This window comes from Lucilia sericata, unplaced genomic scaffold (genome assembly GCF_015586225.1).
Source record: "Lucilia sericata isolate MDLA Ls3-8-SP2 unplaced genomic scaffold, ASM1558622v1 Contig000458F_arrow, whole genome shotgun sequence".
NCBI lineage: Eukaryota > Metazoa > Arthropoda > Insecta > Diptera > Calliphoridae > Lucilia > Lucilia sericata.
The window spans coordinates 22,163-46,728 of record NW_023994473.1 but is presented as its reverse complement, the minus strand read 5'-3'; the positions used below and the strand labels follow the sequence as shown (position 1 = coordinate 46,728).

General features: G+C 29.3%; 1 protein-coding gene across 1 annotated transcript in view; it reads left to right on the top strand.

The window, feature by feature from the left end:
* Positions 1-8,872: 8,872 nt before the first annotated feature.
* Positions 8,873-24,566, top strand: part of LOC119605128 (GATA zinc finger domain-containing protein 14-like) — a gene marked incomplete at its 3' end in the record, with an annotated part of 31,112 nt that continues 15,418 nt past the window's right edge. Inside the window, exon 1 of the mRNA XM_037958089.1 lies at positions 8,873-9,054. The remainder of the gene's footprint in view (positions 9,055-24,566) is intronic.

Here is a 24,566-nt window from a genome sequence, read left to right as displayed (position 1 = left end):
ACATACAAAATGATTTTACTGACACACTTGCAACTTTTTTATAGAATTGATAAAAAAAATAATTAATGGATAATTCCATCAATGATGACACTCAAATGGCCGTCAAAATTGATTATGTTGGTGCATTTGATTATGAAAGAAGAACTACATTTTGATGTATATATATTAAAATTTATATTTTCATAAACAATGACAGTCAAATGACTGTCACTATATTACAGAGTTGTATTTTTCGTCGTTACAAATTAATTGTTTCTACGAAAGCCAAAGATCAATGCGAAAAATTAAAAAAAAATAAAAAGTCTTTAAACTATTAAAAATAAAGAGAATTATTATAAACAAAATTTGAAAAAAGTGTAGGAAGTGGAGCAGATGATAAACAATTCGGAGTTTAATCAATCAATGGTTACATAAATATGTAATTTTGATTTTAATATTTCGATATTTATGAATACAGTGGGACCTTTATTTTCGTATTGGCCGGGACCGGAAGCATTCTGTATAATCGATTTTCCCGGTTAATGAGTGCCAATTTTGGCTAGTTATTTACTACATATTTTTAAAAATTAATAAATGAATACGTACATATTTAAATAAAAACGGAATAATTAAAGTATTTTATATACTTACATGTTTCAAAAATATAAAAAAATCACGAATAATGAAGGACTTACTGTACCTATGTATTTCTTTACAGATAAGTAACATATTCCCGCAAATTAATAGGAGCATCGGAGGACTTAAGATTCTACGAGATATGTAGAAAGTTGAAATGATTGGAAATTTATGTATATGATTATTATATTAATAAAATTATATATATATATATATATATATATATATATATATATATATATATTATAAATATAGACGTCAAATTTAACGAATATATTCATCAAGTGTGATTAGTCTACAATGACCGATTAATACATAATTATTTTAGATATATCAAGCATTATCACTTACTTGTGACTAATATTTATATCATAAATATTAGTAAACAACAAAAGAGTTAGCAACAAAAGAGTTTGCAACAAAAGAGTTAGCAGTTCAAACATATGATTCAGCTCCGTGTTTATATTAGACAAATATTTATAATGCTAAATGATAAAAAATTTGCAGTTACAGACAGCATTTATAAGCTTTATACGTTCGTTATGACAGTTTTGCCTAAACAAATGTTTAGACAACATTTCTTGATACCAATCGTCATTGTATTCTGAAATTTGTACAGAACTTTGTTTCTGTGCATTTAAAATTGATTTTTAACATAAGTTTTAGTGAAATTTGCGTTTATTCACAAAATTTGCATTTAACTTTAACTGCTTTTATAAAATATAGCATTATTTCAGTAAAATTATATGTGAGTTGTGGTGATAAAATCAGTATTTTGTTACCACGACGTTTTGTAAATTGTTGTAATAAATATTTGTCTAATATAGACAGGAGAAAAGTCGATAGAATTCATAAGTGATGGTGATGCAACATGTTTCCATTACTTTTTACATATTGCCCAGGATGCACTCATAAGGTGTAGTCAATTCAACAACTGATCACTCATTTTTATACATTCCATTAACATCAGTGGTGATAGAGGGTATACATAAGTCTGAGTCCCAACAAAGTATATATATTCTGGATCCAAATGAGTCGATTAAGCTGTGTCCGTCTGTCTGCCTCAAACACTCTCACGTTAAAACTAAGCAAACGAAATCAGCCAAATTCACTGAAAATATTCACTATTGTTCTAAGCAGTTTGGTTTTGTAAATCAGCCAAATCGGTACACAACGTAAAACGTTATGAGTAAAAATTTGTTAACCAGAATGATTTTGTTTTTAATGATATTGGTGATTTGGCTGATAATTTCTCTTTTCAATGTGTGGATGAATTTGAGGTTTCTGAGGCTCTAGGCAAGGTCTGGCTCTATTGGTCCAGATTGCATTCCGATAAGATTTTTAAAACTAATATTTCCTCACATTTCTAATATCCTATTAAATCTTATTATTCATATTTTTACTACGTCTGAGTTTCCAGTCTCTTGGAAGACAGCGCGAGTTGTGCCCATTCCTAAATCAAAAACTGTTAATGACCCTGATGATCTTAGACCCATTTCTATTTTACCTGTTCTATCGAAAGTGAATATTTGATAAATGATCAAATACTTTGTTCTGGTAGATCAAGTGTTTATGAATCCAAATTTGCTTTTCGTCGTGGTTTTAGTACGACTACTTTATTGCTTTCTCTTACTGACTCAATTATATATAATATGAATGTCAATAAATTGAGTGCTTTGGTATCTTTGGATTTATCTAAAGCTTTTAACTCTGTGTGTCATTTCACGTTGATTAGTAAACTTAGATGTCTGATCGGTCGCAATTTGTTGATGTTAATGGTGTGCATTCTAGTCTATGTCATATGCATTCAGGTGTTCCGCAGGGCTCTGTGCTAGGACCTTTGTTATTTATTTTATATGTAAATGATATGAATTTGTGTACCAATTCAGTGTCCTGTGAAACATTTTTGTATGCTGATGATGTTTTTCTTTTGTTCAATTGTGTTCGTGAATGTACTTCTGAATCGTTTGTTAATAATGTTAATTGTTGTCTTAATAATTCACTTGCCATTAATCCTACAAAAACTAAGGCTATTTTATTTGGTACTGCCTGATATGAACTTTTATCTTGGTAATGTTTTAATTGAGAATGTTGTTCGGCATAAGTGTTTGGGTGTTACTCTGGATAATAATCTTTCTTTTTGTTATCATGTTGATTTAATGTCTGGTAAAATCTGTGGTATCCTTCGTAAATTTTTTTTAACTAATGTATATTTTTCTCTGGACATTAAATTAAAACTGGCTCATGCTCTTATGATGCCTCAGGTCATTTATTGCTTTGATGTTGTATCGGGGTCGTCTGTGACTACACTTGCTAAGTTAAGACACAAAGTATACAGAGGTGTCACTTTTGACATTTAAAAAAGTCTAAAATCAGCTTTTGTTTGATTTTGAAATTGTTTGGTGAGAAGAGGTATATAAAATACAGCTAAAAAAAATTACTGAATTCGTTTTGTACGAAAGAGAGGGAAATAGTTTTTTGCTCGTGACGCCTCTGTATACCCTGTGGTTAAGACGTATAGCACAGATAACCAGATAAGAAACCATTGACAGCTGTCAAAAAAGTAAATTCGAACCGTATGGTTTTGTTTACATTTTTTTTACCATTTTTGAGTTCCGTCATTAGGTAAAATTTTAGAGCCAAAGAAAAAATAAAATGTATTAAAAAATCGATGAGTGTGTGAGATGAGCTGTATGATTGTTTTCATCGCTCGTTTGAAAAAAAAAATAGCAAAAAATGTAAACATCGAAGAAATTGTATGTGAAGAAGAATTGCAAAAAAATAAGATTAAAAAGAAAACAATTCTTTTATTAAATATTTGCTTAGATTCTAATTAAAAGTGTACTGGAATTGTTTTTTAATTATTCCTTAATGTTCTTTCATTATAAAACACTTTTCAATACACTATCAACACCACAAACAAATTTTTTGACTTGCATGTACAGTAAAACCCGTTTATTTGATTTTAACGCATATTTTTTGAAGTTCGATATAAAAAAGGATAAATGTATAAAATATTATTCATGGGACTAAATAGTAATTCGTTTTAACCAAGAATTCTTTATAAAATATGTTTTTGTATCAAAATAGTTATCAAAATTCCGGTAATTAAGATGAGTTCGTAAAGAGCAAGAAAAAGTTATAAATGGGTTTGACTGTAATGCAATTTGTTTTTTATATTTGAAAAAAATTAAGTGTAAGGTGAAGAGAGATGGAAATACATATATCTTTATATATTTGTCCCTCTTTTAAATCTCCCGTGGTTCATTTTACATTTTCTTTTGTTGATTTTTCGTAAAATTTTTTTTGTTTGCCTCCGCCATATTGCTAAAATCAGCTGATTCCAGTCTATGAGTAGTCTATGCGTATAGTTAATATGATTGTAAGGTTTGTGTATAATGTTAGAAATCATATATCGACTTATGTTTGTCAGTTTGTAAGATTATAAAATTTTATAAATTTTAAGAAAAAACTTTATCTGAACAATTATTTTTAGCAAAATAAAGCAATTTGTTTGTTGTATTTTTTAAAGATTATCTTATATTTTAATTTTCTACCATAAAAAGTAAAATCGTGATATTAATTAACGAGATTTTTGATAAAATGTGAACGTATTGTTAATTTTTTAGGTCAATAAAGTATTTTGCTTTTTTAGGTTTTTTGTTCATTTTTGTAATATTGCTGCATTATTTTATAAAATTTAATATTTTTATTACCCCTATGTATTTGAATAACATTTTTTAGATATTTTAGTAGTGGAACGACTAAATTTGGACATTTCTTAACCGATTTATTATCCTATATACCTATAAGAATTTATCAATATTTGACTTAACATGAAATCGTTTCTTTGATTAAATTTCTAAAAAAATAATAAGTAATTTTGAATTGGATACATGATATATAAGATAATCAATGGATTTGAACCTAGAAAAAATTTTTAGTGGGGTATAAATCTATATATTATAACAAATATATATTGATAAACAAAAACTACATTACGGAAACCCCATCCATTTGGGGAGTACTGTGTGAATTTTATTTAGAATTGTATAATATTGATTCCTGTTTAGTAAAGGTAACACTAAGTACCATCCTAGCCACTCTAAGTATGGGGATATCACCGTATACCACTATAGAACTATTACATGCTAAAATCTTTATTTTCTACCTCATATTTTGAATGCTTTATTTATAAATAAAATACAGTAGGCGTAGTTAGATTTGGATAGTTATTCTTGGTTTGGGTTCTAACTATATATAAGTGTATGTATTAGCTGAAAAATATTGCTTTTGTGGATCTTACGTGATAAGAACCGCCTCTATTTGTAAATATCTAAATTAAGTATTTTTCCCGTACCACACGATAGTTCAGTTTATATTGTTTCCAAGCAACCTAAGGTCTGTTTAGAGGTCTAAATTTAAACATAGTGTTCTTTTAAGTTCGTATATGGACTTTGGAGAAGATAAATGGGGACTTCAATGGTTTCTGCTCTCCTTTGGCAGTTAAAGATTTTGATAGACAAATCAGTGCGTTTTTTTAATAATTATTTGTGTTATTTCATCAATTTCTATATTTAATGTTTTTAAATGATTGATTAAACATCTCATAATATAATTTCATACTTTTTCTAAAAATCTAAACTAATTTTTTATATTGGAATTGCCTCATTATTTCCCTTTAAACATTTTGAACGCAAATAACTACACAGTTTCACACAAAGTGGATATGATTTTTGAAAATTACAATTGAGAAATACTAACGTGTCCTTTTAACAATAAAACAATAAATTCCAAAAAGCAATTAAAAAATAATTTGAAAAACCCAACGAAATTAACTGGAAATTTCAATATGCAAAATACTTTATTGACGTGCAAAATCTGATGAAAAATAATAAAATGCAACAGCAATTGCACTAACATTTTTATTTTAATATGTTTTTCTTGGTTTTCCCATTCTACACAATCTCTATAATATAACATAAATTTACTTTTTACCTGTTTTTTTAATTTTATTTATCAACAAAAAACAAAATTCTCTTAAAAAAGGGTAGGCAAAAAACTTAGTTGATTCACTGTACATTGTTATTTACCAATTGTTAGATACTCAGGATTTTTATTGCTAAGCAATACATGTTTATATTTTGACCTTATAGGCTTTGTATTGTGATAATACTAGTTCCTGCCCCGAAAATCACTTTAACCCTGTGTGAACCGGCACGTATCAATTTGCGTAGAACAATATTATATATATTTTGAATTTCCTTAAATCTTTCACACATACATACATTTGCATACATGCAAATTATTAAATATTGCTAAAGCATATCTTAGGGCGCTATAAAAATATTAAATAAAATGGCGTTTGGTCTAGCTTATTGTTTATTTTATTTTTGTATTTTAATATTTAAAATACAAAAAAAAATACTTTTTATGTTTAATGTGTGGAGTAGGGTCTAACCGATCTCCATAAATTAGGACAAATATCATCGACACACTAGTATTTATATGGGAATTATGGTTATTTAAGTAATTTTATGAAGGGACTTTGTATGGGGGGTAGTGTCAAATGTGATCCGATCATTATGGAAATGGACAATATTATTTAGGCTTACATATAATTTTGTTGTACAGATTTTTGTAGAGATACTAGTGTCTTTAAAAAAATTTTGAACTAAAACCCATATGTGCGGCTGTTAAAAGTTTTTCTGTTGGTACTGGTTCACTGTACCAAATGAAATAAGGGTGCGTTTTTTCATTTGGAACACTCACCAAAAAACGCGAAAAGTCAAAAGGTGCAGCCAAGATATATTAATTATAAAATTTATATATTATATATATTAATTATAAAATTAATATACCTTGAGCCGATCTTGACATTTTTCCCTGACAGCCAAATCGCTTTCAAGTGCAGGCACAATGTCAAACTACATATAAAAAAATAACCAATTCGTTCGGTATTCTGAATTCGCTGATGACACTACCTTATAAAATGAATATACCTTGGTTGTAGCTAATTTTCTTACTTGACATAGAAAACAGACCAAAAAAAAAATAAACTAATAAACTCGTAATGTCGTATCCACCCTAATTTTATTCCACAGAAGATTATGTTACACATAATAAAACACTCTCCTACAAAGGTCATTTTCTATACCACCTTTAATTTTTTACAAACAGCAATCAGTTCTTTAGCTGCTGGCGTTAAATGATCATTTAAAAAAACGTTAGTTGTAGTTTACATCTTGTAAAAATGTATTTCTATTTCTTCCATGATTAGTCATTATCATTCATATGGGGAATGTCAAGTGACCCAACACAAAAATCGATTTAGACGAACTTTGCACTAAGGTAGTACTATTGATAGTAGGTCAGACACAAATTTTCATCTCTATCGGTCAAGATAGTTGGACATTTTGCTCATGCAGGGTTTTATTCAAATGGGTGCAATTTTTCACATATTGGTCCTAGCAAAAATTGTCCATAGGAGTTGAGATAGCTATTGCTTCATTCTTCAAAAAAAAAAAAAAATTTAAATTAAATTTTTTTTAATTTTTTTTAAATGGTTTATAGTCCCATAATGGGATGCAAGTGGGATATCTATCAAAAAAAAATTTTAAACTTAAGAATAAAAACCTTCAAGAAAATTGTATAAGCTTTCTGTTAAACAAAAAAAAATGCCCATTTTGAAAAAAAATTTTGGAAAGAAATAGAAAGAATGAAGAAATAGTTATCTGAACTCCTTTGCTAGAACCAATAGGTGAAAAATTACACTTATTTGAATAAGGTTCAAAATATGCAATTTTGATCCCCTCTGACTCCGGCAGTTCTTGACCGATAGAGCTGAAAGTTTGTGTTTGGTCTACTATCCCATAGTACTAACCTCGGTGCAAATTTCATCCAAAACGGAAGTTGGGTCACTTGCCACGAAATTCCCCATATGTATCTATAGTTAAACATTACATAATAATGGTATTTAAACTATAGGTTTCCGAAAATTGTTTAATGTTCTTGGCAAACCTTTTAGAATATGTCTGATCTCTTTAAACGCCTTTGAGAAATATTATTTTCTGTTTCCAATCGCTTCATTTTCAGTGGCTACACTATCAAAAATCCTAATCATATTATAGCATAATAATAATAATAATTTTTCGACGTATTTTCCAGATGCGAGCAAACGGCGTACTGATTTACGACTGCAATAAGGTTTTATATATCGACTTTCGAACAATCGATTTTGTAGATAAAAGTCGGAAATTATTGAAAAAATACATTGGTCGATAATTTAAAAATTGGTTTTTAATAAATTCCAAAAAGTCGACCTTTCATAAGTTGCAAAAAGTCAAAAAGTCGACTCTCTCGTCTACTATAGAACTATATATACTCTTTAAGGACACAAATTTCTTAAACTTAGTTTTTACTAAAAATTCAAAATAATTACTATTTTCGGTCCTACTTCAGTTTTCGTTAATTTTTGACCTTGATAAAGTATACACAAAAGAAAATATATTTAGAATCAAGTTTTTAAAGAAAAATTATATAAAAGTCTAATACTTACTTTGTAGCGATTTTGCACTTTTAAATAATATTAGGAAATAATTGGGTTCAATTATTTAGTCTGGCAACCCACCAACTTGGTTTTATTTCCCTTTTGACAAGCCGTTTGGTGGAGTTTTGACGGCTCTATTTTTTTCAATGGCTTTGAAACAGCCACATTAATACATCTACGGAGAGCCGTCGCATTATTTTTGAAGCCGTTGATGTCGAATTTGTTTACTTTAATTGGGACGATCAAGCCGCTAATCTGTTTTAATTTTAACATTTTGTTGCACAAGCACATCCGAATGAATTATATTTTTGGTTTGGTCTTATTTTTTGGGTTTCTTTTCAATTTTCTTATTGGAGGTAAGTAAATTATTGGTAAATTGCTGTAAAAAATATAAAACATCATAATATGTATTATATTAATAAAACACATAATTTATATACAATTAAAACTTTTTAAAATTTTATACAAAATTTATTTTACGTTGTTTATTTTCTTTTGCTTTGTTGTTTTGTTTACAAAATAGCCTTATATAATGTTGTTTGTTTTAACGCACCGTCTGTATTAAACCCAAAAATTTGAGCTGTCAAATTTGACACCTCTGTATATTTTGTGGTTCTGTCTTCACTTTATACTTTATACATATACTTTTGTCAGGCATTTCAAATTTTCGTTCAGAGCCGGCATTCAGTTGCTTTTTTTACAGCTTTCCGCCGTTGCTGACTGAAATAGTTGACGCAGATCTCTGCTTCGAACTTTTGTCGTCAGCTAAATTTCTTTGGTTGTAGCGAGATTTCCCGTGTTTATTAAGAAAATTTAAAAGCCGTAAACAAAAATAGTTGAAACAATAAATTAAAATATAATCAAAAGTACGGGCTAATTAATTAAATAAGGTAAAAACTAAATACAACATTTCAAAAATAGTGATGAATATTTTGCAACAAAATAGTTATGAAAAGAAACATGATATACATATGTACGGGGAAAGTATACATTAAAACAAAAGAATACACAAATATTTTTTTTTGTTTTTTGCTTAAATTTGCAAACGTCATTCGGTTCAGTTTTTCTAAAGATTATACAAGAATTTTGAATGAACTAAAAACTGTTTTTGAAATAAACATATTTGTTACTCACAATGGTTTATAAAATTAAACACAAAAAAGAAAAAATTAAAAGAAAAGAAAAAAGTGTATATCGTCTGTTGTGGGATGTGTATTTTATTGTTGTTTTTTTTTTTTAATTTGTGTTGACATAGTCTTTAAATTGCAACAACCAACCATATGATACAGTTAAATAATTTGTATAATAATTCCAATATAACATTTGCAATGATTTTTTTTACTTATATTCAAATATTGTATTAATACAATGAAAACAAATAATGGTTGAAATGACATTGAATCTTGTGCGATTTGTATCAGTTTTAAATAATTTTTGCACTTAAATGCACTTAAGGAAAATATATATGAAAATGTTAAGTTATATGTTTTAATTGTACAAAAAATGTATTACCAGCTAAAATTGTTATTATTTTTTTAACATGACTTTTCTACTGTTTGTGTCAGATTGTTTATATGCCGAACTTCTGGCCCAAATTAATTTTCATAGTATTTTTACAAAAAGTTTATATTATAGGTATTAAAAGTTTTTTCTCATATTACATTCACAAAAGGGTATATTTATTTATTTTATATACATACGTATTGATTTATTCAATATAGTAATATTAAGTCAATACTGCCAATTATAAACAATTTATTAAGTTTAACCTTTTACCCAAAAAGTCAAGAAAACATGTTATCAAAAATATGGCTAAGATTTTATATAGAATAAGGGTGCAAGTCTTGGAATATGAATTACTATTAATGGATAAGAAATAAAATGAAATTGATGTCGTTTGAAATATTTTTAGAACACAGTGTTAATATTTAGAGAAAGATTTTTAATGATATGTATACCCTACTCCATTGAAGTATTATTATACGGTTGTGTTAATGTAAACCAATCTACTTAGATTCACATTCTGAATATATTAAGCCATGTTCGTCAATTTGAATAATATTATTGCTTAAGACTTCATTTGTGTGGGCTTGACGTTGTATATCAAATTAAAGGTTTTAATATATCAAACTGTATAAATCACGACCGCCCCATAGTCGGTAATTTTAGAATAGTCTTAACATCTAACAATGTGTTACTATTCATTTTATATGTGCTATACAGAATGCAGGATGAACTGCATACAGGAAATCTGCAGTAGGCTTAAGTTCGAAAGACAATAAAATATGATATTTCTGCTTTCGGACATTGTTTGTTTTCGTGTAACTGAGTGAAATTAAGTTTGGTAGGTCAGCTTAATATGTGTTGGGTATTATCGGGACATTGAACACAAGCTTGGTATACATTGAGGAAACAGCAACCCTATTGCTCAATGTACAAGAACCTATCTAGTCTTTCTGGGAAGTATTTCTCTGATGTCGGATATAAGCGGTATTTAAAGGTTCAATGCTGTTTCATTAAATTTTTATGTAATTATACCGCAAGGCCTACGCTGCTATTGCTCCTTTTTCAAGTTTATTTTATAATTTGTAATTATAAATAAATATATAAATATGTTCACCCTGTATAGCAAAGTTATAATTGAGGAGTAACTTTTTGATAAACACGCTGCTCTGCTTTTAACTGTTAAAACTTTTATTTCCATATACACATATGTAGTTGGTATTATAAGATAAATGTATGAAATACAAACATTTGTTTATCTAGGAAAATATGGCGAGAATCTTCAAATTTTGAACGAAGAACATTAACGTCCATGTGAATATTTGGGTAATAAATTATGAATTAAATACAAAATTCGTTTTTCTGGGAAACTATTAGAACTAGAATATTCAATTTTTTAACGAAGAACTTTAACATCCATCTGAATTTTGTGGGGAAATTGGGCTTAATATTAGAAAATAAATTAATAAATAAATACTTAAGCTTTTTAATTTGTTAGAAATATGTACTAGCAAAGTGTCGTTGAGAATGTTTGACTAGAAGGGGACAAAAAAAGTCCAAATGGCGCAAAAGGGCAAAATTAAAAACTGCTTTAAGACCGTTTTTTTCCTAATATAAAGCCAAAAAAATATAGAGTATGATTTTTATAATCTCAGAAATATGTATATTTCGAAAGCCCACCCTTAGTGGGAAAAAGGTAAAAAGGGAAATCTGTTGCTACGTAAAATTAATCAAAAAATGCATATCTTCAGACAATTCAAACTACTTCAATGAATAAATAAATAGGTAAAACCGGGAAATAATGTATTCTTTTAAACTTATTTTGGTACTATAATGGCTATATAGTTTTTCAAAACTTGGATTAGAAGGGGACAAGAAGGGGTATTTGGATGAAAAATGGGCAAAATTAGTAATTATGGGCGAAAATACTGATCATGTCTATACTTAAGCAAAACATTTATTATTTTATTTATTTATTATTTATTTCATTTATTTGTAATATAAAGCCTACAAAGGCCAAAATATTGATATTATACAGCAAATAACGCCTGAGATCATATAAAAAATATACATACATATATAAATACTATAATATATAAATAAAATATACAAATCTACATATTTAAATACAAATTTAAATTCAAAATAGAAATACTTATATTAAGTCCCTTCTATAGAATATTCAGATTCTCATATCAATTTATCCTTCACTTGGCTCCCCAGCCATATCAATTTTAGAAACATTGAGATAAAAAATTGTGCTTTAAATAGTAATTACGGAAAAAATTAAATTCCAGAATTAAAAAAATTAAACAGTTTTAGCTTAAAAACATTATTAGATTGGGAGAAAGTGCGTAAATAATAGGGTAAAACATTCCACCACCTTGCAATGCGAACTAAAAAAGATTTTTCCAAGAAAGACGAAGATATTTTAGTAATTAATATTTGAGGTTTCTTATAGATCGAGTAAACATAAAAGAGCAATACAAGGGAAGTGGTTTACAGTTTTTTATAACCCTATAAAGAAAAATCATATTACGGAAGTTTACAAAATCATAAATGAAGAAAACGCAGAACATGTGATGATATATTTATGTTCTCGAATTCGTATATTGTATACAAACCGTACAACAGCATTAATCAAACGTCTAATTCTATTCAATACACTTGTACCAGTGATAACTTCAAAACCATATAGTACCTGAGACATCAACAAGGCATAAGCTAATTTATATCTAACCCTAGATGGTAAATACAAATTCGTGGAGTATAATTTACGCAAGATAACAAAAGTCAATGTGATGAGCAAATGAAAGTTTGAAATCCAACATGACACCAAGACATTTAAGTTGGTCAACAAAATCAATTCTATCATCACCCAAGAAAATATTTAAATCAGCAAAAAAAACCGATTTGTAGATCCAAACATAATGGCTTTCGTCTTATTAGGGTTAATAGACAATGAATTATCCAATGTCCACTCAAGAATACTTCTGAGGCAAAAGTTTATGTTAGGTATTAACACATCCTTAAAATCCAAACTACTTCTGAACAGCAAAAAAACATCATCAGCAAAAAGAAAAGAATCACAGATCGTAGAATTGACACAGGAAGGAAGACTGTTAACATACAAAATAAACAAAAGAGGCCCCAAGACTGACCCCTGAGGGACACCAGATGGCGTAACCCTGAACTAACCCCATTCATTTGAACAAACTGAGTTGACAATGATTGATAGAAAGATCTAGGGAAATTAGAACACCTTAGGGCCAATCTTTAGGTGAAAGATTTGCGATTAAATTAAAATTAATCCTTGAAAGATGTTTTTGAGTACTCAATTAGTTAATTTTGTTTGCAAGTTTAAGCGCCCAATGGTAATCAAATGCCAATTAATAATCAGATTAGTTAATCTAAAAATAAATTTAATCTTATGTCAATCCCCTTTGATGTTTTTGAGTACAAGATTAAACTTCGCAGTGTTGCCATACAAAACAACAGAAAACTCCACTGTTTGTTTTCAAAATAATGCATATTTTATAAAAAAGAAGAAGACAAATGTAAATGAAAACTTAAATTAAAAACAAAAAAATTTATTTTGAAGTGTCCATAATTTATACTAATCAATAAATAGAACATTTTAATGTTTATATTTATAAAAATTTTATTTTTTTTTTTTGCATCAGCTGTTTACACTTTTACATTTCGTGCTTAAGATTAAACCACCTCCATTGGGCGCTTAAACTTGCAAACTAAATTAACTAATTGAGTACTCAAAAACATCTTTCGTGGATTAATTTTAATTTAATCGCTAATCTTTCACCTAAAGATTGGCCCAGAATCAATCCCAACACAGTCAACACCCCTGAAATATGTATGGATTAGCAAAGTTCCGTTTCTAAAGCTTAACCAGAAGGAGACAAAAAATAGGACAAAGAACGGGAAAAAATTAGTACTTCTGTGTTTTAAGACATTTTTTTTTTGTGCTAAAGAAAAAATTTAGACGATGAGTTTTGTAGTCTCAGAAATATGTTTATTTCGAAAGCCCACCCTTAGGTGGGAAAACGCGAAAAAAAGAAATTTAAACCAATTATGGACCGTTCCGAAAAAACTTATTTATATAGCCTATTTTTAAAATATCTTTATTTCTTAATTGGATATTTGCATTTAAGCGATTTTCGGAAGTGGTCCTTATATGAGAGCTGTGACTAATTATGGACCGATCCGGAAAGCCTGCGAAATGCTTTCATATCTACTTTAAACACATTTATGTTACACAATACATATTTATGTTGAATAATATTTCAATATCTTTATTTCTAAATTAGTTATGTGCATTTAAGTGATTTTCTGAAGTTGACCTTACATGGAAGCTGTGACCAATTATGGGCCGATCCGGAAAAAATTTCGCACGGTGTTTTATTTCTACTTTAAACACATTCATGATGAATTTTATACCGATACCTTCATTCAGTTATGTAGTATGTGCGATTACGTGGTTATCGGAAATGGGCTTTATATGGGAGTTATGCCCAGTTATGGATCAATCCGAAAAATATTTTGAAAGTGATATATGTATACACAAAACATATTAATGTTGAATATTATTCCAATATCTTTATTTTTTTAATTAATTATTTGTGTTTTAAGTATTTTTCGAAAGTGGACCTTATATGGGAGCTGTGACCAATAATGGACCTATACAGATCTACGTTGGTAATATGACTTCTGTTTATATTATATACATATGTGCGAAATTTCGTGGTGATACCGATATTTTTGCCGAAGTTATTAACGTTAAAAATTTCTCATAGCTCCCTTTGTATGGGAGCTATGAGAAATTTTGAATCGATTGTTTTGAGTTTGAACATTTTTGATCCCTAGGTAAAGAAAGTAACGTGTGACAAAATTAATTCCATTATCATTAGTAGTTTCTGAGAAAACTACTCAAGAACTAGGAAAAGAACTTAATTTTTTTCGAAGTATCTGAAATTTTTACTCATAACTTTTTACGTTGTGGGCCGATTTGGCTGGTTTTCAATACCAAACTGCTTAGGACAATAGTGAATATGTTCAGTGAATTTGGATGTTTTCTTTTGCTTAGTTTTAACATGAGAGTGTTTGAGGCAGACAGACAGACGGCTCAGAATTTTATAAGGATCCAGAATATATACTTTGTTGGGTCTCAGATGAATATTTCTTGGTGTTACCACACGGAATGACAAACTTATATATACCCTCTATCAACACTGATGGTGGTGGAGGGTATACAAAAATAAAAAAGTAAAAATGAAGCTATTACTGTATTAGTATAAGTGTGAAGCAACTATGTAATTTTAAGACGAGTAATAAAGAAGTTTTGAAGAATACAACATTGGCGACGAGGAGAAAAAAGAAAAAGTGCAAAGACATACAAAATTTTCTATAAATTTATCATTGAAAAATAATGATAAAACATTAAATTAAAATAAATATTGATTTATCAATTCCTTATTTTTTTAGTTTTTAATTTAATTTATTTCCAAAATAAGCCTAGCCTATTGGCCATAATCGGTTTCTACTTAAAACTATATATGGCCTATATATAACTATATATGGCCTAAAAGGCTCGGTTATAATAAATGAAGAAATAAAAAAAAAAATTCTTCTAAAAAAAAAAATCATTTAACAAAGAATTAAAAAATAAAAAATAAATTATTAATAATAAAATCAATTGTAGGCTAGGTTTATTTTGGAAATAAATTAAATTAAAATAAAATTAAATTGTAAAATAATTTAAAAAAAAATATATTAAAAATTGTACTGCCAAAATTTAAATCCTAACTCAAAATATCAAAATATTAATAATGGAAGTTCATTAAAACCAGACAAGAAAAACAATCTTCACTAAAGCTGCAATAACTTCACTGTTACAACAATTAAAAGATCAACAGCACCAAGATCATTTGGCAATGCAACAATTGATGAAGAATTTGGCACCATATAGATCAGAAGCAACCAATAAGGGTGGGAGTGCAGAATTTCTGATCGAAACACTGGCATTATACATCACCGAGTTTCATCATGATAAACATAACCTCACATTCGATATGTGGTACTACTCAAGGTACGAGGATTTGTTCTCGGTAGATGCTGTCAAACTTGAAAAACTTACAACTCTATTTGGTCTCAATATAAGATATAATTGTCTGTAAATTACAAAAGACACATTCACCGACTTTATTACATATGCTGAAGTTGTTAATCGGCAAAGTGAACTGTTTAAATTAAAACATCTGACACTAGATCAATTTAGTTAGTTAGTTATTTAGTTAATTCGCTAGTTTGAAAGGAGGATGTATATAAATCAAATCCGAAGAAATTTATTCTATCGGGCCTGTTGTGCGCTCTTTAATCACTGGCTCAGGTGGGAATCGAACCCACCACCTCCGGTCTACCAGACTAGAACACTAACCACTAACCTTCCGGAGGAGGAGATCAATTTAAGTGTTTAATATTCATCATGGGATTAAAATCAACAGCAGAATATGACATTCGCACAAAAATGTTAAATAAATTAGAGACTAAAGGTGATAAAATAAAACTTGATCTACTTGCTACAGAGTGTCAACGAATAATCAATCTAAAAATGGACACAGTTCTTATAGAATAACCTAAGCCGAAAGCGCTTGTAAAACAAGTTCACACAAACCCACACAAAAGATACAAAACATGTCCCAAAATATCCGTGTTGGTTTTGCGGTGGTATGCACTTTGCAAACGAGTGTTCATACAAAAAGCATAAATGTGAGAAGTGCAACGTAGTAGGTCACAAAGAAGACTACTGCAGCGTATCTAAAAAAATATATAAAAAACCAAAAACCACCAGCTATGAAACAAAAATATTTTTGCAGTCAAGAAAATTGACACACAAAGAAAATATATTTGTGTTGAAGTCAATAACACGTTGATCAAGCTTCAGTTAGATACTGCTTCGGATATATCCATAATTTCAGAAAACACTTTTAAACAACTTCGTGTAAATAATGCTACATAGGTAAAAGACACAGCCAGAAGTGCAACAGGCGAATTACCTTTATCATATTAATTTGAACGCAGTTTAAAATTCCGTGATAAAGAAGCGATGGTAACTTGTTACACCTCTTAGAGCGGGTTTTTGAGTTGGCAATCAAATGCCAATTAATAATCTGATTAGTTAATCTAATCATAAATTTAATCCGATGTTAATCCCTTTTGATGTTTTTGAGTACAAGATTAAACTTCGCAGTGTTGCCATACAAAACAACAGAAAATGTCACTGTTTGTTGTCAAAACAATGCATTTTTTATAAAAAAGAAGAAGACAGTTGTAAATTTAATATGAAAATTAATGAAAACTTAAATTTAAAACCAAAAAAATGTATTTTGGGTGTGCATAATTTATACTAATCAATTATATTTTTTATATTTATAAAAATTGTATTAATTTTTTTTTGCATCAGCAAAATTAACTAATTTAGTAGTCAAAGACAACTTTCGAGGATTAATTCGCTAATCTTTCACCTAAAGATTTGCCCTTAATGATTTAAATGTATTGAGCTTGGATTGAAATGAAATGACTATGGACAACAATGACTATGTCCAATCTCAGTTGAAGGAAACTCCTTTTGTTTTTAATGAGAAATTGTCATAAATCAAGAAGGTTTACAACCGATCCAAATCGTATATCAGCCATTCAAAGAATGCCGAACCAACAAATATTTAGAACTTCGTTCATTTTTCGGAGCTATAAATTTTTACGGAAAATTTGTTAGCCAAATGCGAGCACTAAGGGGTCCTTTAGATGAATTCTTAAAATCAAATGTAAAATGGCAGTGGACTCAAGTTCATAACAAATGTTTTTTACATGTTATGAAAATAAATAAATGAAATGAAATGAAAATTAAAAGAAATTCTTTCGTCAAAATTACTCTTAACTTATTATGATCCAAGAAAGAGGATTATTGTTGCGGCAGATGCATCAAACTATGGTTTGATGCATCTGCATGTATTCTTCACGAATATGCAGACGAAAGTATTAAAACTATAAGATACGACTCAAGATCGTTGACCCCAGCCGAAAAAGCGTATAGCCAAATAGGAAAAGAAGCATTGGCATTGGTCTTTGCAGTAACGAAATTTAATTTCATTTGGAAGAAGGTTCAAGTTACAAACTGACCACAAGCTGTTACTTGCAATATTTGGAAAGAAGACTGGTATAGCAGTACACCAAGCAGATACATTGCAACGATGGGCGGTTCAACTTTTAGCATACGATTTTGACATAAGTTTTATTTCAACAAATCGTTTTGGTTATGCTGATGTCTTATCGCGTCTTATAGACAAACAACAGTTCAACAGCGAAGAATATGCCATTGCTGCAATTAAATTTGAAAAAGAAATTAAACAAATCTTATTTGAAAATTTAGACAAATTACCAATAACACATAAAATGGTAAAGTATGAAACACAAATAGATGTCATTTTAAAACAAATTTTTAAATAAATTGAAAAAGATTGGCCAGATAAAATATGTGACTATTGTAGATGGCGTAATTATGTTTGGAAACAAAGTAGTTATAACCTCAATTTACCGTAAAAGAGTTCTTAAACAAATTCACCATGGCCATCCAGGAATATTGAGATGAAAGGCAATTGCGAGAAGATACAAATATTGGCCGAATATGGACGGTGGCATAAAAGTTTTGGTTCAAAATTGTCACAATTGCGCCTATGCTGCTAAAATGCCAACAAAAACGACTCTTCAGCCATGGGAAAACGCGTATTACCTTAGATCTTTTAAAGCCGGCTAAGAATAATAACAGAAATGTATCGGTACCCCACAATAAAGTTGCTGAACAGTTTAAAAATAAACATGATGCGAAAGAAACGAATTTTGATGAGCAGGATGCTGTTTATGCAAGAGTATATAAAGGTAATAACAATTTTTGTTGGAGTCCCGGAAGAGTTATTGAACGCATTGGTAATGTTATGTACAACATTTCATTGAATAATGGTAAATTAATTCGGTCACACGTGAACCAATTAAGAAGAAGATATAATGAAGAGGACAAAACAAGTGTTGAAAGAGATTAGTTTATGGCAATAGAATACTAAAGTGGTACCTCATCCAACATTAACTAGTGTAAATGAAATAGAAGCCACAACGACACCCAGAAGTTCTCAACGACAACGACGTCCAGTTAGCCGTTTTAGTACCATCTAATTATTAAAAAGGGGAGGTGTTGTATGGTAACCTTTAATTCTAATATTTCAGAACATTTCCTAAAACAACATGTATATAATAAAGTTAAGTTATTACTGTATTAGTATAAGTGTGAAGTAACTATGTAATTTTAAGACGAGTAATAAAGAAGTTTTGAAGAATACAATATTATTAACAGTTTAAAACTACATGTCTATTCATGAGTAAAAAGCAACTATGTTGTTTAAAAATTCATTTGTAATTGACGACGTTATTGATATTTTTATACCCTTCACCTTCGTGAGAAAGTTATATATAAGTTTGTCATTCCGTTTGTAATGTCCAAAATAATATTTGTATTCTAAATCCTTATAAATGGCGGAGTCGATTAAGCCATGTCCGTCTGTCTGTCTGTTGAAATCAGTTTTCTGAACACCCCAGATATCTTCGGGATCCAAATCTTCAATAATTCTATCAGACATGCTTTCTAGAAGTTTCCTATTTTAAATCAGCAAAATCCGTCCATAAACTACGGGACAATCTCGGAAAATTTCATAAAAAATAAGCAACAACAACACTGCTTATTCATTGCGTTGTGTCCCAGCAAAAAAAGTGTGGAAAAAGATGTAGAATTTTCATTACAACTAGTAACCCGAAGTGCTTCAAATTCAGGTGAAAAACCTATGAATTTTACATTAGCATGTCATTGGAGGGATGTTGTTCATTTTTGACAACTTTGAACTACATCTAATCTTATCCTTAGAAGCTGTAAAAATCGGATATTTGTATGTCAAAAATAAACCACATTCTTTTAATGAAACGCTTATATAAATTTCATTGGGTTTTCATTAAAATTTGAAGTACTTCGAATAAGTTGTTTGTAGTGACTTTTCTACATCTCTTTCCTCATTTTTAACTGTGTTCTCATTTGTAAGGATAAGTTTGGTTTATAACAGCGAAAAGTATGCAATCGCATTTTTAGATGTGATTAAGATGTCGTTTGTAAAGTATGACATAAATTATTTTTTGCTGGGGTATTTTGTTTTTTTTTTTTTTGAGCCTTGTGTACTTTGTTTTTGTTTCTTAGTTTATTCAGTTTTGTATGTTTGGATGGCTGTGTGTTGCATTGCCTTGTGTATATTGTTTTTGTTTCTTGGTGTATTCAGATCGACGATTTTTATAAAAGTTGGGGCATTAAGATAAACGCCGCAAAATCTCAGGCAATTTGTATAAGAAATGCGTCTGGTAAATGCGCTAGATTTTTGGTTCCGGAAAGCAAGCTTCTAGCTTCTCCTTGAATGGCGTTGAAATTCCATTTAAGTCTAGTATTAAGTATCTTGGTGTAAACTTTGATAAGTTAATGAAATTTAATAATAACGGCAGAATTTTACTTACCAAAGCTAAAAGTATAACTGGCATGTTTTCCAGTTTATTTAACAGTTCACACCTTCACCAAAGCATAAAACTTCTTCTGTACAAAGTTGCTATCAGATCAGCTCTCATCTATGCATTTCCAATCTGGTTTTCTATTTCACCAATAGTTGCAAAAGAATTGGAATAATTTTTCAGAGCTGTACAAAAGGTTTCTCCAACTCATATATATATATGAGCAGTCTGGTGTCAGACCGTTATGTGCGTATGCCTTGGACCTCATGATGAAATTTTTGGGAATCGTGCTCACCATGACAACTCTCTTATGAACGATATTTATGAGGAGGGGAAGCACACGGACTGGTCGAGATTTTCATACCTATCGCTGATTGGTATTGTTATGGAGGCTTCGGAGGTTGACACAGATCCGTTCAAGATGCCGGATTTTTATTGTAGGACTATCCCTTGAGTCCATAGGGGATAATTTAATTTCACCACCATGTTATTTATATGTGAAATTTGTCATTTTTGTACTTAGATGGTACTTTCGGATTATTTGTATACTACAGTTCTTTAATGTAACTGTTTTCTGTAACGTAATTTTTGAATTTTGGAATTCTATTACTTTTGTTGAATACATACAATGTATGTTTTTCTTCGATAATGAGGATTATCTGTGATATCGGGTTTCGCTGTTTGCCAATGATTTTACATATTTTGTTTATTTAGTTTTAAGTGTTATTTAGTTTTATGTATTTATTTTGTTTAACAGTCTTCTCTGTTTGTTACAGTAAATGCCGGGAGCAAGCATTGTTTGCTTATCTTTTTAACAGTTCAATGTTAATAACATTAATTTATTTGGCAAGTTGCTTTCATCTTTTAAAGTGTAGTAGAACAAGACAAATATATAGTTTTAAGTTTTTATACATCAAAATCTATGTAAAGAAAAGAAAAGTTCAATAAATAAAATACTTTACTTACTTACTTACTTCTTGGTGTATTTAGTTTCGTATGTTTGGATGTCTGTTGGTTCCATTGCGTTGTGTATTTTCTTTTTGTTTTTTTTTTTTTTTTTTTTGAGTATTTATGTTCGTATGTTTGGATGGCTGTGTGTTTCATTGCCTTGTGTATATTGTTTTTGTTTTCTTGGTGTATTGAATTTCGTATGTTTGGATGTCTGTTGGTTCATTGCGTTATGTACTTTGTTTTTGTTTTTCTTTGTGTATTTCGTTTTGTATGTTTGGATATCTGTTGATTTTACTGCCTTGTGTATTTTATTTTGGATGTGTTTATTTCGTTTAGCGTTGTTGTTGTTCATCATGTTTTGCTATTGCTATAATAATGATATAGTCGGCAAAATGAATTTTTAAATACACTATGGTGAAGGGTATATAAGATTCGGCACAGCCGAATATAGCACTCTTACTTGTTCTTAATACAAAATTGTTCAAAAACTGATTATCTGAAAGATGCTTTATCATCGTTATATTAATGTAATTAAGAGAATTATGAAATTAAAGTCATCTGCTGAAGGTGGATTTGCATGGGGCTAGGGTCAATACAAAAATCGGTATAAATGAGTTTGCTGTAATACTGCTATTTTTTTCTGCTATTATATATTTTTGCTCTTAAGGAATTGTCTTTCACTTTGTTCTTTTAAAGTTAGTATTGAAATTTTTATTATGTAATTGATTGGTAATTTTGGTATTTAAATTCTTTTACATGAGTCGATATTTTTTGGGGTAGTTTAAAACTTTCTTACAATTGACTTATATTTCTTCACAGAAGGTTCAACTGATAGGTGTTTTATAGCTTCATGTTTCTGTCTGATTTGTATTACCTATGTCCTTTACAGTCTGGAGTGTTATTTGCCATATAGTTCCTGTATGACATATTGATTGGTTCTGTGAGTTCATTTTTTGGATTGTTTATGATTTCTACATATACTTTTCTTTATTTTAACCTGTTTTGCTTCTTTGAATTACATTTGTTTGATTGCAAATTATGTAGGAATTTATTTATGATCAATGCGGTACATTTTAATTGTCCTATCGTTATTTTATATAGTATATTATCTTTTTAAAAAAATTAGGTGTAATTTTATTTATATATAATTATGTATTTTGTATTGGAGGAATTATTGTGAAGTAGAAATTTGTAACGACGTAATGTGGTAAAAACTAATTTTTCTCATGATTAGTATCTCAAATAAAAGGTATTTATTTGACTCTTCTTTCATATGATATGATATTTTTTCTTGCTCTATCGTATTTTATTGGTATTCAAAAAATTTGGCATTGGAAAAATAATAGAAACGATTCATAGGTACATTCAGGTACCTTTGGATATGTAATGAAGAGGTTGAGATTGACATTTAATAGAGTTGTAAGATACCTGTACTCTATTAGAATGAGGCAGTATGTTTTAGTCTATGTTCTAAAGTTTCTTGGATTATCATTTATGGATTTTATCAATTATAGAAATTTATTGCACTTTTATAAGTTATATAAATTGCGGGTTCCGGAATATTTGGTTAGATTGTTTGAGTTTTGCAAATCTAATAGAAATAGACAATTGAAAATACCAAAGTTGACTTCAATATTAGAACGTTCATATTGTGTAAGAGTGGCACGTGTATACAATAAATTATCGAACACTTTGAGAGTTTTTGGAGTTTCTGTTGAAACTTATAAGAAAAATCTTTTTCGTCAACTTTCTGAAAATAGTTTTTCTTTGTAAGTTTTAGTAGAACTGTGGAATGTTCTTAAAGGATTGATAATGTTTCCTACATACATTGATTTATTTCTTTATTTTTATACCCTACACCAAAACCCAATATAGTACCCTATATTGGGTTTGTGCTGATGTTTGTAACGCACAATAATATTGGTCCTATACCCACCTTAAAGTATACCAATCGGCTTACAATCATTTTCTGAGTCGATTTAGCTATGTTCGTCGTCTGTCCTTCCGTCCATGTAAACATTGTAATCAAGCTACAGGTCTCAATTTTAAAGATAATTCAATGAAATTTGGCACATGATCTTCTATGGTACCGGAGACTAAGCCTATTAAAAATAGTTAACATCGGTCCGTTATTTCATATAGCCCCCATACAACTGAACCTGCCGAATAGGGCTTTTAAGTTCATAATTATGATTAATATACTCATATCTCCTCAAAAAGCTGCAAAATCAAGTTCTATACTAGCCTTGATGACCCTCATGAATTTTATAATTATAGGGTCTCATTTGGCCCTAGCCCCTATACAAAGCCCCCTTCAAAATTTGACCTAAATGTCCACAATTTTATTCAACAATAAATGGCTTAAGTATATCTGAGACAAGGCACAATTCAACTTAAATGCTTTATTATGAAAACTAAATCACATTTTATTTTTGTAACAGGTGTAGGGTATTATATGGTCGGCCTCGCTCGACTATAATTTCTTACTTGTTTCAATATGGTATAGTTAGCTGTTTTTTTTTTTGTATTGTATTTGGGAGGTTTGCTAACTGTATATTATGCAATTTAGCATTTATATTAGCTAGTTTAATTGCATGAATTTCATTATTTATATATTTCCATAAGGAAGTTTATTAGTATAATTGAAGTTTGCGCTTTACTTCTGAGTGTGTTTGGGAGTCTTGTAGCTCTGTTAAATTATCGCTTTTCCTCTCTATAACGTATTTTGGGTAATATGGAAGTATATGTATTGTAAATCTTTGGATTCTCTTGTCTTTGTGTTAGGTAAACATTTCATTCTAGGCTGTGTTGTTTTTATTGAGGGGTTATCTTTAATTGCTTTTTGTTATTTCCATAATTTTGAAGGCCTGGTTTGTTGTGTAGGATTTTGCTAGGACATTTGATTTTTTCTGCACTTTATCTTATTTTACTCAGGCGATTGAGATTATATTTAGCTACATCAAGAATTAACTTTTTTTGGTCTTCTTTGTATTTTTGCATATTGGTTTTTGTAATGGTTTAACTTATATTGAATTGGCATGTCATTAACTCTGTAACTTTAGGAAATTTTTTTGTTATTGCTAAATAATGGTTGATAATTATTTTCCAAGTGGGTGGTTGTTGTCTTCTATATTTATTCTACATAATAGGTGTGTTTTTAAATATTTATGAAGTTGTTGTCTATTTATTGGTTCTTTAAGGATTGTGCACTGTGAGTTGGTAGTAGTCTAGTAATACTACAACTTATGAATGCATTCTGCATGCTGCATTCTTGGATGAGCTAAATTTTTTTTTATACCTGACTTAGAGATTATATACCTTATGTATATTTTCCACTATATGA